Source organism: Aquarana catesbeiana, linkage group LG02 (assembly GCF_042186555.1).
Source record: "Aquarana catesbeiana isolate 2022-GZ linkage group LG02, ASM4218655v1, whole genome shotgun sequence".
Taxonomy (NCBI): Eukaryota; Metazoa; Chordata; class Amphibia; order Anura; family Ranidae; genus Aquarana; species Aquarana catesbeiana.
Genome location: NC_133325.1, coordinates 352,731,359 through 352,744,828, shown reverse-complemented (window position 1 = coordinate 352,744,828; position 13,470 = coordinate 352,731,359). Strand labels below are relative to the sequence as shown.

The 13,470-nt window shown below is 40.1% G+C and overlaps 1 protein-coding gene across 5 annotated transcripts in view; it reads right to left on the bottom strand.

Annotated features, from left to right (window-relative positions):
* LOC141127991 (uncharacterized) overlaps window positions 1–13,470 on the bottom strand; it is a 185,155-nt gene that overhangs the window by 111,731 nt on the left and 59,954 nt on the right. For 3 of the 5 annotated variants that reach the window (XR_012241627.1, XR_012241631.1, XR_012241628.1), the window contains one exon: window positions 6,838–12,829. The exons of the other annotated variants lie outside the window; for them this stretch is intronic. The gene's annotated coding sequence lies outside the window, so the exon portion shown is untranslated. Of the gene's footprint in view, window positions 1–6,837; window positions 12,830–13,470 lie in introns of those variants that run through there. 5 annotated transcript variants of the gene reach the window in all.

The window sequence follows — 13,470 nt, the reverse complement described above, 5'->3', positions numbered from 1 at the left end:
ATGTCTTTTACCAGCAAATGTTTTTTTTTTCTAAATGTCTCTTTTGCTGTAGTACATTTTACAGATGCACCTCTTCAAAAGTAGGTTTAGGGTCAAACATGTTGTTTAAAGTGTACCTCCACTTTTGGTGAGAAAACAGGAAGGTGCAACTTAATTAAGATGACATGGATGCCTTATCTGTTATATGCTCTACACAAGTCTCCAATTTGGATAAATAGACAATGGTTTCAGAAGATTGATTTTATATTTAGAGAAATGATTTGGAAAAAAAAACAGTCGAGGATACGGCTACACACTTTACAGTTGCCAAAGGATGGGGGGGATTGGCAGTTCCGCATCCATGGTGTTATTTTTTGGCATCGCAGTTGCAGCATTCGAAAGGTTGTAATAATTTGTCTGAATATAATCCAAACAGGGATTTGTTGTTACAGGGCAGTTTGATAGAGGCTTTGGGGGCTGATTTCTTCTCAATTAAATATCCTACCTTATTAATGTTAAAGAAATTATGGAAAGTGGTTAAAGGAATATTAGAGTATCAGGGATTTACAGATCTCTCACTATTGTGGAACAATAGGCATTTGCAGGAATTGTCCAAAGTAGAGAACAGCAGGGATTGGGAGAGATGTGGACTTACCCGCCTCTCCCAATTATACAGGTTGGGTGTATTTAAGTCATTTTTGGAGTTAGGGGGGATTAAGGTATATCAAATAAGTCCTTTTTTAAATATTTACAAGTTAGACATGCCTGATTATTAAATTTAAAGAGAAACCACCAGAATGGAGTGAGGCAAATTTTCTTTGGATAATTGATGCTGATGTATCTAGAGGTTTAATCTCATTTATATATGACAGTATTTGTGAAAAGTGATAAAGGGAAATGAGGAGTTCCCTTGTAGGAGGGGCTGGGATGAAGATCTGGGAGATATATATCCAATGAACAATGGAAGTAAATCTTGGAGATGGGCCCCTTAAGCACTCTGTCACCATCACAATCAGTGTCTTACCTGATGTTACTACATAGAGCATACAAAACACCTCAGAAATTATTTCTTTATGGGAGGAGGATAGATGCTAGATGTCCAAGATGTAGGGACTCAAAGGGTGATCTAATTCACATGATGTGAAGGTGCCTCAAATTAAATAGATACTGGAGCAAAGTTGTGGATAAAATAAATAAGACATTTGGAGTATCTCTTGGTTTGGACCCTAAAATATGTTTAGTGAGCTGTATGGAGAAAAATAGGAGTATAGGCGGGAAGCAATTAGCCATAATTAGATGTCATTTTCCTTCACGAAAATTGATAGCAAGAAGGTGGCTGGCAGTGAGCCCACCAACCTGGGTAGAATGGGAGGGGGAGGTTAATAAAACAATAAGAATGGAAAGACTCATCTATAATAAAAGGGGAAATTCCGAAATGTTTAAGAAAATATGGGAAAGTTGGATGAGAGGAGAAATGTTACAGAATTAAGGGCAAAGGGGTCCCATCTCCTACGGATACCAAGAATTGTTTTTTGTGGTACTTTTTTTTTTTCCTTTTTTCTTTTCTTTTTTGCTGTTTGAAATGTGACAAATGGATATATTAAAACAATTTGGAGATAAAAGTAAGAGGTGAACTGAAGTGTATTATGTATACCTGGGGGGTACGTGTTAAATGTTGCATAAATGTATACTTGTTTTTTGTCTTTTTTATATGAATAAAAATTACCTTAATCAAAAAAAAGAAAATGTTAGCAAGTGCATGCATGGGGTCTGTGCTGGGTGTGCGGCGGTTCCCTGTTCTGTCACTGGGAGTAAGGTGGCAGAGGTTTGCTGGACTGGAGGAGAGGGCATGAGCTCAGCAATGTCCCTCCTAATTGCAACATACATCAAGTGTGAAGCAACCTGGCACAACATGTTTCAGAGGAACTCTGTATTTTTATTACTGCATACAGTGACACGACTCATCTGTTCGTTGGGGAACCCCCATAATGTTTGATTCTCACATAAGCGCAGTCCCCACTTGGTCCTGGGCATTGATGAGCTTGTTCACTGGGAAAGGTACCCCCACATGCAAGGCCCCACCCAAAGGAGGGTCTGTGGTCATTACTTTATGTCATTATTACCAAACAGCCTGGTGCACTTTCAGTGTTTTAATAAGGAAAGCTGCAGTGTGTGCATCCCTAAGTAGATAACCCTTGGGGATTATCACACCAAAACTGTAGCTCCTATTGCAGGAGATGCCTAATATTTGAATTGGAGTTAAAACTCCTGAGAAAATCAGTGAGCCAATCACACAAATAGAAAATTTCATTTCTGGGGGCTTTCTGTACACCAGCAGTATACAGAATGCTACTAGGCTGCCCTGCTGTATTTAATTTTTTTTTGACAGTTTTGGAAAATTACAGCACCCGCAGGTTGTAATGGAAGAGTAGTTGTTATGAACATTTTCTTACAAAATTGCTTGTGTACCACTTGTATTTGCTATATTTTTTCATAAGTGGAGTTATCCTTTAAAGGAAATGTGTATTTTTAAGAGAACTAATTCTGAAGATCTGCCTCAGGTTGACATCATTGGGGTTCGGATTAACGTTCCAAACTTTTTGATCTGTTCGGCAAACATCCTGCAGACCAAATTCAGGCACATTCACAACATTACTAGCCCCTAGTTCGCACGTCAGAACCACAGCAGGACTGATTTTTGTTGTTTCCACTCTCAGAGATTTGCTCTAAATATGACTGCAGGTGGGCTGATACTAGGCCAAACTCAGCTATTTACACATATTTTTTCATAAGCTTTCTTTGGTTATATTGAGGAGCAACCATGCACCTGTTTCGAGAAGTATTTTACTAAATGACAACTCTAAATTATTCAATTGGCTGCTATTCAGAATATGTTTCATAAAGTCAGCTTTCCAGGTGTATAGACTTGAAGTGTCATTACACAGTACTTTCCTTTACCAATGAAATTGCAAAGTCTGTACAGAGAAAGTAATAGCAATGGTTTGGGCAGTCAGGATGACAGTATGAAACCTATTATTATGCATGTGAACATGTTACAGATTGTCATAAGCATAACAGAAGGGCAGTTGGATGAACAAGTAGCTGTAACAAACTGATGCCTGATAAATTATTACAAGCTGTGTGAAAATAGAGCACACAGGTCATGCTTCTGGTCTTTTTGTTCTTAAAGTGCAGGTTAATAAACCTCCACTCTATCCAGCCTTTTTATGTAAAAAAAAAAAAAACACTGTCAGAGTTCATTTCTTAGGAAAGCCTTATGCACTTTTCAGTATCATACCCATGGGCTTTGTGTCACTCACTCATATTCAAACCTTTCTAAACACTGACAGTATTCCACCAGAACAGCAGGTCTTGGATTGATACAGCATATGTAAGTAATTTGCAGTGGAGACAAATATATATATTGGTTATATTTCTGGAAGATACAGTACATCCATTATTACATCCAAACCATAGCTCCCAACTGTCCCTAATTTTGAGGGACTGTCCCTGATCTGTAACAAAGTCCCTCTTTTATCCTGATTTGTCCCTCATTTTGGTCTGATCTATATATTTGTATATAAAATGCACATTTTTATGTTTCCAAAAGTTTTTCCCAGTGCTAAACCTTTCATCCAATTTCTAAATGCAATTGTAAATTTCAAAAGCCAGAATAAAGGAATAGTAGTGGTTAGAAAAGGAATTTATGGGTTTAATCTATAGATTTCTTGTATAAGAGGGTGTGGCAGGGGGTGTCCTATGCCTACATACCATATTTATCGGCGTATAACACACACTTTTTTCCCCTTTTTTCCCCTTAAAATCAGGGGAAAATCATGGGTGCGTGTTATACTCCGATCCCCGCCAATCTCTGCTCCGCTGAGGGGAGAGGAGCGAGTGCCACCGATATCACATAGCCAAGTGTACTTGGCTAGTCTTGGCTCCGCTCACAGTCACACCCAGTCCCGCCATTGGACCTGTATTATGTCCATCATAGGGGTGGGACTGGGCGGGACTGCGAGAGGAGCTGAGCATAGCCGAGTACACTCGGCTTTGTGTATGTCGGCAGTGTTCCGTGTAGAGCTCATAATCAGCTGTTGATGTTCGGAGACTTTCGGCATCTCCTATGTCCTCCGTACTGCGCAAGCGCTGCGCCTGCGCAGTACAGGGCGGACGCTATCCGATGGGGGACATTATTCGACAGGACACCAGCGCTCGCTCCTCTCCCCTCAGCGGAAATTTTAAATAATCAACCTGTCTGGGCAAGTCTGCAATGACACAAGGCTGCAATGGCAATGACACAAGGCTGTAATGGCAATGACACAAGGCTGCAATGGTAATGACACAAGGCTGCAATGGCAATGACACAAGGCTGCAATGACAATGACACAAGGCTGTAATGGCAATGACACAAGGCTGCAATGGCAATGACACAAGGCTGCAATGGCAATGACACAAGGCTGCAATGGAAATAACACAAGGCTGCAATGGTAATGACCCAGGGAAGGCTGCAATGACACTGGACAAGGCTGAAGATGGACACTGATAAGGCTGCATTGATGGGCATTTAAATGTAAGTTTTTTTCCTTAAACTTCCCTCCTAAAAGTTTTCTTCCTTAAAATTCCCTCCTAAACTTGGGGTGCGTGTTATACGCCGATAAATACGCTTTTGCTAATAGGTGTCACTCATTCCAATCTCAAAAAGTCGGGGGTATGCCAAACTGTTTAGCAAACACATAATTACATTATTAGTTGCCTACATTTATTAGAATTTGTTACAAGATCCACCACTTTTGTAAACATTGGTATTGCAGAAACATTAAAGAATATGTTCTGTTATCATACTGGATAAAATACATGAATACTTTCTGATTTTCTTTAAAACCTGTTTTTTTTCTTATTTGTCTTGTTCTTTTTGGGCTTAGAAACATATTTCAATAAGAAAAAACATAATAACATTTCACTTGTACATTCTAAATACCCTGTAGGTCAGCGTGCATTGCAATGAATAAAATATATTATTTGACTTTCAGCTAGATAACCAGTTTAAAGCGCTGGATACTTAACCTGTGTATTTCCATTGTCTTTCCAGTACTACTGTCTTAAAGGAAAGTGTGCTTGTTTTAAGTTCAGTTCAGGGACGGCCTTAATCCAGTGAATGTTTGTAGTTGACTTTGCCTAACCTGACCTGTGACAATCCTCTGCATGCCTCAGTTTTTCTATGATCCTGATTTTGTGATCAGTTACTTAATTTGGTTCCACCTGAACCTCTGCTTCTTTTTGTTCCTCTGATAGGTAAAGATTCTGTATATAGCCCTATAGAACAGTGCACATTCCACATGTGTTTTATCTGCTGCTTAACTGTAGATAGGAAACATTTTAACGTTTATTATAGAAAAAAGACATAGAGCATACATTAGATGAAGCTACAAATGTGTAAACACTGCCATATACTGGTTGAAGAATATATCTCTACTAAATACTGATGTACAGTAGTTTCACAAAATACAGTACTGTATTCCAACACCCCCACTCAACAACTACTCTTTATATTGGTCCCATTTTGTATCTTAGTTTTATAAATCTGTTTCTTGTAAGCGATTTTGTGAAAGCATCTGCAGTCATCATCAGCAGCTCTGATCCAATTTTCTTATAACTTGGAAGTCTTTGCATCTCATCCCATCTAGCTCTGGTTTTAATGGTACACGAGCAACATAGGACAGACATTTGGCTGGGATGCCTTTATTGCTGCTGGTGGATTTCATGATTAACCACTTCAGCCCCAGGAGATTTGGCTGCTCAATGACCAGGCCATTTTTTGCAATACGGCACTACCCAAACAAAATTGACGTCCTTTTTTTCCCACAAATAGAGCTTTCTTTTGGTGGTATTTGATCGCCTCTGCGTTTTTTATTCTTTGCAATATAAAGAAAAGAAGAGCATCAATTTTGAAAAAAACACAATATCTTTTATTTTTTGCTATAATAAATATCCCACATTTTTTATCAACAAAAAAAATTTTTTCCTCAGTTTAGGCCTGTGACAGACCTAGCTGGGACAGAGACTTTTGGAGAGGACTCAATGCTAGCCTCTTGCCTTGCGATTATGGGCCCTGGCATTTGGGGGAATGGTGCTCTTTGTGAGCTGTATGCCTGGGGACCCCTGAGGTGGTGTTACTTTTGATTCAGGTCCATGTCCCCCAAGACACACAGACTCTGGGAACCCTTTATATGCCATATTAGAAATAGTGGCTGATTCATAATGCTGGGACAAATACTGTTAGGAGATGCTGATGTCAACTCCAGCCACCTGTCTGTCTGTTGTCTGCTATAATGTAAAAAAGTCTAGTATGACTTGTCACAGCTTTTAAGAGTCTTTCACCCATTGTTGTTTGTGCTAATTAACCCTGCAATTGTATGAAGGAGTTCTGTGTTGAGATGTATGATAATGTGTATTGTAGTTAGGGAGTCACATCGGCTGCTTTAAGGGATTAGTTAATTAGCTCATGTTAATTTATGTTTCTGGTTACAGGTGTATTGTTAGAGTAATATGAGCAGGAGGTAGGAACCTCCTCGTTAACTGTATATAAGACTTGTATTCTTGTTCTAATAAACTGTCTGATGTTTTACCCTACACTGAGCTACGACTAGTGAATGGGAAAGCTAAGGGGTCCTGGATTGTGTGGTACTGGACAGAGGAGCAGTACGACGGACAGACTCATCTTGAGTACGGGGGTCCATCACAAGGCCGATATGTATTCTTCTACATATTTTTGGTAAAAAAAAAATCGCAATAAGCGTATATTGTTTTCGCAAAAGTTATAGCGTCTACAAAGTAGGGGATAGATTTGACATGACATGACATTTTTATTATTTTTTTTTTATTAGTATACAGCTGGTGCATTTCATTGTTTGATCACATGGTTCAATGTTTATTCCACTTCCATAGTCATTTTTAGTTAATTTCTTTATTACAGTATGTCAGGACTTCTGTGCCCAAGTCGGCTGTGCCATGTGTGAATGCAGTTTGGATGTTTTTCCTCTGTGGCAGTATTAACCACTTCATTGTAGTTCAGCTGATACAGTTCATCTGTAATTTCAGCCTTTGCAGGTAAGATATCCCTTTTTGTGATGGCACAACTGTCATCTTGGAAGGTCACTACATTGCCTTGTTTTGTGAGCATCTTCACTGAAAAAAAGATTAGTTTTAAGATAAGGGACATAGAGGACCTTTTTCACAGGTATCTTTCTGGTGACACCCTGGGAAAAAGGACAGTAAAGAAAACTGTCTTCAAGGTGTGCCTTATGTAATCCTGCATATCCTGGCCCTTCATCAGCTTGGTTTGGAAGAGCTTTTAAAATCAAACACAGTTTATTGCTGAGATTAGCTCTTTCATGCACCTTTTGTAATGCTTTCCACATTTCTTTAACAGTTTCACACTTACATATATGTATGATTTGATCATCTTCTATGCTAAGAGAGATTGAGCTCTGAGTTTTTTTTATCTTTCTCTATCAACTCATCTGAAGGGTGTGGCCTAAGTTAAAGTGATTGTAAAGCTTTGAGTTTTTTTAAATAACAAAAAAGGTCATACTTATCTCCATTGTGCAGTTCCTTTTGCACAGAGTGGCCCTGGCAATCCTCTTGGGGTCCCCCGGAAGCGCTGATAGCTCCTCCCCACATTGTATAACCCCCTAGGAGAGGCGCTCTCCCGGGGGGTTACCTTGCGCTCCCGAATCCAGCATTTGTGTCCACAGAATGCCGGACTCGGCCCCGCCCCCATGTCAGTGGATTTGATTGACAGCAGCAGGAGCCAATGGCTACGCTGCTATCAATCTATCCAATCAAGAGCCGAGAACCCCGAGCAGAGGAAGAGCGTCTCTCAGCCGTGGGAAATTCCAGGACTCAGGTAAGTAAAATGAGGGGCTGGGGGGCTGGTCACTGCCAGGTGTTTTTTCACCTTAATGCATAGGTTTTCTATTATTAGCAGAATTTTCATCTTGAATTTACAAGACTGGTAGTTCTGGTTTGTTAGATTTGCAAATTAAAACTTTGTTGCAGGTGTGTTACTGGCCATTTTTTTTATTCCGTTGCAGTCTTTTTTCTGTTGCTGTATCTTGCACTTATATGCTGTAGCTGGCTATAACTGGGCTAAGACTGGGTTCTCTTTTCTCTGGGCTATGCCTGGGTCCATAACCTGTTAGAGATTCTGCATATAGTCATACAGAACCGACAGTGCACCGTCCACATGTGGTTTATCTGCTGCTTAACTGCAGACAGGAAACAGGAACTTGTTATTATAGAGAAAAAAACATACATACTATAGGTGCAGCTACAGACTTATAAATACTGCCATCTACTGGTTGAAGACTAGATCTCTACTAAATACCGATCTACAGTAGTTGTTGCAAAAAATACAATTCTGTATTCCAATAGATACTTATTCTATTTAACCGGTGTTGACTCCTGGCTTGTCTTTAACCCTCTGAACCACACATCCTCATCTAATACTAACCTCAGCTTGTTTAGGCTGTCCTTGAATTGTCCTTATTAGGGATGAGCTGAACACCCCCCGGTTCGGTTCTCAGTAGAAAATGCCAACAGGCAAAAAATGTGTGCGAACACCGTTAAAGTCTATGGGACACGAACGTGTAAAATCAAAAGTGCTCATTTTAAAGGTTTATATGCAAGTTATTGTCATAAAAAGTGTTTGGGGACCCGGGTCCTGCCCCAGGGGACATGTATCAATGCAAATTTGTTTTTAAAACGGGCGTTTTTTCGGGAGCAGTGATTTTTATAATGCTTAAAGTGAAAAATAAACATGAAGTATTCCTTTAAATATCATGCCTGGGGGGTGTCCTTAGTAAGCCTGTAAAGTACCGCAACTTTCCCATGTTTATAACAGTACCACAGCAAAATGACATTTCTAAAGGAAAAAATTTCATTGAAAACTGTTTGCGGCTGTAATGTATTGTTGGAACCCTGCAACATAGATAAAAATAATTGAAAAACACTGTGTGGGTTCCCCCCCAGTCCATTACCAGGCCCTTTGGGTCTGGTATGAATATTAAGGGAAACCCCACGCCAAAAATACAAAAAAAAAAAAAAATGCAGTGGATGTCCCCTCCCAAATCCATACCAGGCCCTTCAGGTCTGGTATGGATATTAAGGGGAACACCCCACCAAAATTTTAAAACAAATGGCGCGGGGGATCCCCCAGGCCCCCAGCTACTATATACTCTGAATAGCAGTATATATACTATATGACATGCCCTATATACTCTGCAGAAAAACTGGGCCTTAGGTGTTGGTGGTACCAGAACACTGTAAGGCCTCACAGTTACTCTTGTTGGGCGCAGAAACGGGGCCCTGCTGTGAAACATTATATCAGAAATTGTAATTACATGCCCCTGTTAAACAGGGGCAGAAAAATTGGGCCTTGGGTGGTGGTGGTGGTGCCACAACACTGTAACCCCTCACAGATACTCTTTTTGGGCTCAGGAACAAGCCCTGCTGTGAAATATTATATAAAACGTTGTAATTACATGCCCCTGTTAAATAGGGGCAGAAAAATTTCCAACTCAAAAAATTTCCAACTTTCCGCTCACAGTCACACCCAATCCCGCCATTGGACCTGTATTATGTCCATCATAGGGGTGGGACTGGGCGGGACTGCGAGAGGAGCTGAGCATAGCCGAGTACACTCGGCTTTGTGTATGTCGGCAGTGTTCCGTGTAGAGCTCATAATCAGCTGTTGATGTTCGGAGACTTTCGGCATCTCCTATGTCCTCCGTACTGCGCAAGCGCTGCGCCTGCGCAGTACAGGGCGGACGCTATCCGATGGGGGACATTATTCGACAGGACACCAGCGCTCGCTCCTCTCCCCTCAGCGGAAATTTTAAATAATCAGCCTGTCTGGGCAAGTCTGCAATGACACAAGGCTGCAATGGCAATGACACAAGGCTGTAATGGCAATGACACAAGGCTGCAATGGTAATGACACAAGGCTGCAATGGCAATGACACAAGGCTGCAATGACAATGACACAAGGCTGTAATGGCAATGACACAAGGCTGCAATGGCAATGACACAAGGCTGCAATGGCAATGACACAAGGCTGCAATGGAAATAACACACGGCTGCAATGGTAATGACCCAGGGAAGGCTGCAATGACACTGGACAAGGCTGAAGATGGACACTGATAAGGCTGCATTGATGGGCATTTAAATGTAAGTTTTTTTCCTTAAACTTCCCTCCTAAAAGTTTTCTTCCTTAAAATTCCCTCCTAAACTTGGGGTGCGTGTTATACGCCGATAAATACGCTTTTGCTAATAGGTGTCACTCATTCCAATCTCAAAAAGTCGGGGGTATGCCAAACTGTTTAGCAAACACATAATTACATTATTAGTTGCCTACATTTATTAGAATTTGTTACAAGATCCACCACTTTTGTAAACATTGGTATTGCAGAAACATTAAAGAATATGTTCTGTTATCATACTGGATAAAATACATGAATACTTTCTGATTTTCTTTAAAACCTGTTTTTTTTCTTATTTTTCTTGTTCTTTTTGGGCTTAGAAACATATTTCAATAAGAAAAAACATAATAACATTTCACTTGTACATTCTAAATACCCTGTAGGTCAGCGTGCATTGCAATGAATAAAATATATTATTTGACTTTCAGCTAGATAACCAGTTTAAAGCGTTGGATACTTAACCTGTGTATTTCCATTGTCTTTCCAGTACTACTGTCTTAAAGGAAAGTGTGCTTGTTTTAAGTTCAGTTCAGGGACGGCCTTAATCCAGTGAATGTTTGTAGTTGACTTTGCCTAACCTGACCTGTGACAATCCTCTGCATGCCTCAGTTTTTCTATGATCCTGATTTTGTGATCAGTTACTTAATTTGGTTCCACCTGAACCTCTGCTTCTTTTTGTTCCTCTGATAGGTAAAGATTCTGTATATAGCCCTATAGAACAGTGCACATTCCACATGTGTTTTATCTGCTGCTTAACTGTAGATAGGAAACATTTTAACGTTTATTATAGAAAAAAGACATAGAGCATACATTAGATGAAGCTACAAATGTGTAAACACTGCCATATACTGGTTGAAGAATATATCTCTACTAAATACTGATGTACAGTAGTTTCACAAAATACAGTACTGTATTCCAACACCCCCACTCAACAACTACTCTTTATATTGGTCCCATTTTGTATCTTAGTTTTATAAATCTGTTTCTTGTAAGCGATTTTGTGAAAGCATCTGCAGTCATCATCAGCAGCTCTGATCCAATTTTCTTATAACTTGGAAGTCTTTGCATCTCATCCCATCTAGCTCTGGTTTTAATGGTACACGAGCAACATAGGACAGACATTTGGCTGGGATGCCTTTATTGCTGCTGGTGGATTTCATGATTAACCACTTCAGCCCCAGGAGATTTGGCTGCTCAATGACCAGGCCATTTTTTGCAATACGGCACTACCCAAACAAAATTGACGTCCTTTTTTTCCCACAAATAGAGCTTTCTTTTGGTGGTATTTGATCGCCTCTGCGTTTTTTATTCTTTGCAATATAAAGAAAAGAAGAGCATCAATTTTGAAAAAAACACAATATCTTTTATTTTTTGCTATAATAAATATCCCACATTTTTTATCAACAAAAAAAATTTTTTCCTCAGTTTAGGCCTGTGACAGACCTAGCTGGGACAGAGACTTTTGGAGAGGACTCAATGCTAGCCTCTTGCCTTGCGATTATGGGCCCTGGCATTTGGGGGAATGGTGCTCTTTGTGAGCTGTATGCCTGGGGACCCCTGAGGTGGTGTTACTTTTGATTCAGGTCCATGTCCCCCCAAGACACACAGACTCTGGGAACCCTTTATATGCCATATTAGAAATAGTGGCTGATTCATAATGCTGGGACAAATACTGTTAGGAGATGCTGATGTCAACTCCAGCCACCTGTCTGTCTGTTGTCTGCTATAATGTAAAAAAGTCTAGTATGACTTGTCACAGCTTTTAAGAGTCTTTCACCCATTGTTGTTTGTGCTAATTAACCCTGCAATTGTATGAAGGAGTTCTGTGTTGAGATGTATGATAATGTGTATTGTAGTTAAGGAGTCACATCGGCTGCTTTAAGGGATTAGTTAATTAGCTCATGTTAATTTATGTTTCTGGTTACAGGTGTATTGTTAGAGTAATATGAGCAGGAGGTAGGAACCTCCTCGTTAACTGTATATAAGACTTGTATTCTTGTTCTAATAAACTGTCTGATGTTTTACCCTACACTGAGCTACGACTAGTGAATGGGAAAGCTAAGGGGTCTTGGATTGTGTGGTACTGGACAGAGGAGCAGTACGACGGACAGACTCATCTTGAGTACGGGGGTCCATCACAAGGCCGATATGTATTCTTCTACATATTTTTGGTAAAAAAAAAATCACAATAAGCGTATATTGATTGTTTTCGCAAAAGTTATAGCGTCTACAAAGTAGGGGATAGATTTGACATGACATGACATTTTTATTATTTTTTTTTTATTAGTATACAGCTGGTGCATTTCATTGTTTGATCACATGGTTCAATGTTTATTCCACTTCCATAGTCATTTTTAGTTAATTTCTTTATTACAGTATGTCAGGACTTCTGTGCCCAAGTCGGCTGTGCCATGAGTGAATGCAGTTTGGATGTTTTTCCTCTGTGGCAGTATTAACCACCTCATTGTAGTTCAGCTGATACAGTTCATCTGTAATTTCAGCCTTTGCAGGTAAGATATCCCTTTTTGTGATGGCACAACTGTCATCTTGGAAGGTCACTACATTGCCTTGTTTTGTGAGCATCTTCACTGAAAAAAAGATTAGTTTTAAGATAAGGGACATAGAGGACCTTTTTCACAGGTATCTTTCTGGTGACACCCTGGGAAAAAGGACAGTAAAGAAAACTGTCTTCAAGGTGTGCCTTATGTAATCCTGCATATCCTGGCCCTTCATCAGCTTGGTTTGGAAGAGCTTTTAAAATCAAACACAGTTTATTGCTGAGATTAGCTCTTTCATGCACCTTTTGTAATGCTTTCCACATTTCTTTAACAGTTTCACACTTACATATATGTATGATTTGATCATCTTCTATGCTAAGAGAGATTGAGCTCTGAGTTTTTTTTATCTTTCTCTATCAACTCATCTGAAGGGTGTGGCCTAAGTTAAAGTGATTGTAAAGCTTTGAGTTTTTTTAAATAACAAAAAAGGTCATACTTATCTCCATTGTGCAGTTCCTTTTGCACAGAGTGGCCCTGGCAATCCTCTTGGGGTCCCCCGGAAGCGCTGATAGCTCCTCCCCGCATTGTATAACCCCCTAGGAGAGGCGCTCTCCCGGGGGGTTACCTTGCGCTCCCGAATCCAGCATTTGCGTCCATAGAATGCCGGACTCGGCCCCGCCCCCATGTCAGTGGATTTGATTGACAGCAGCAGGAGCCAATGGCTACGCTGC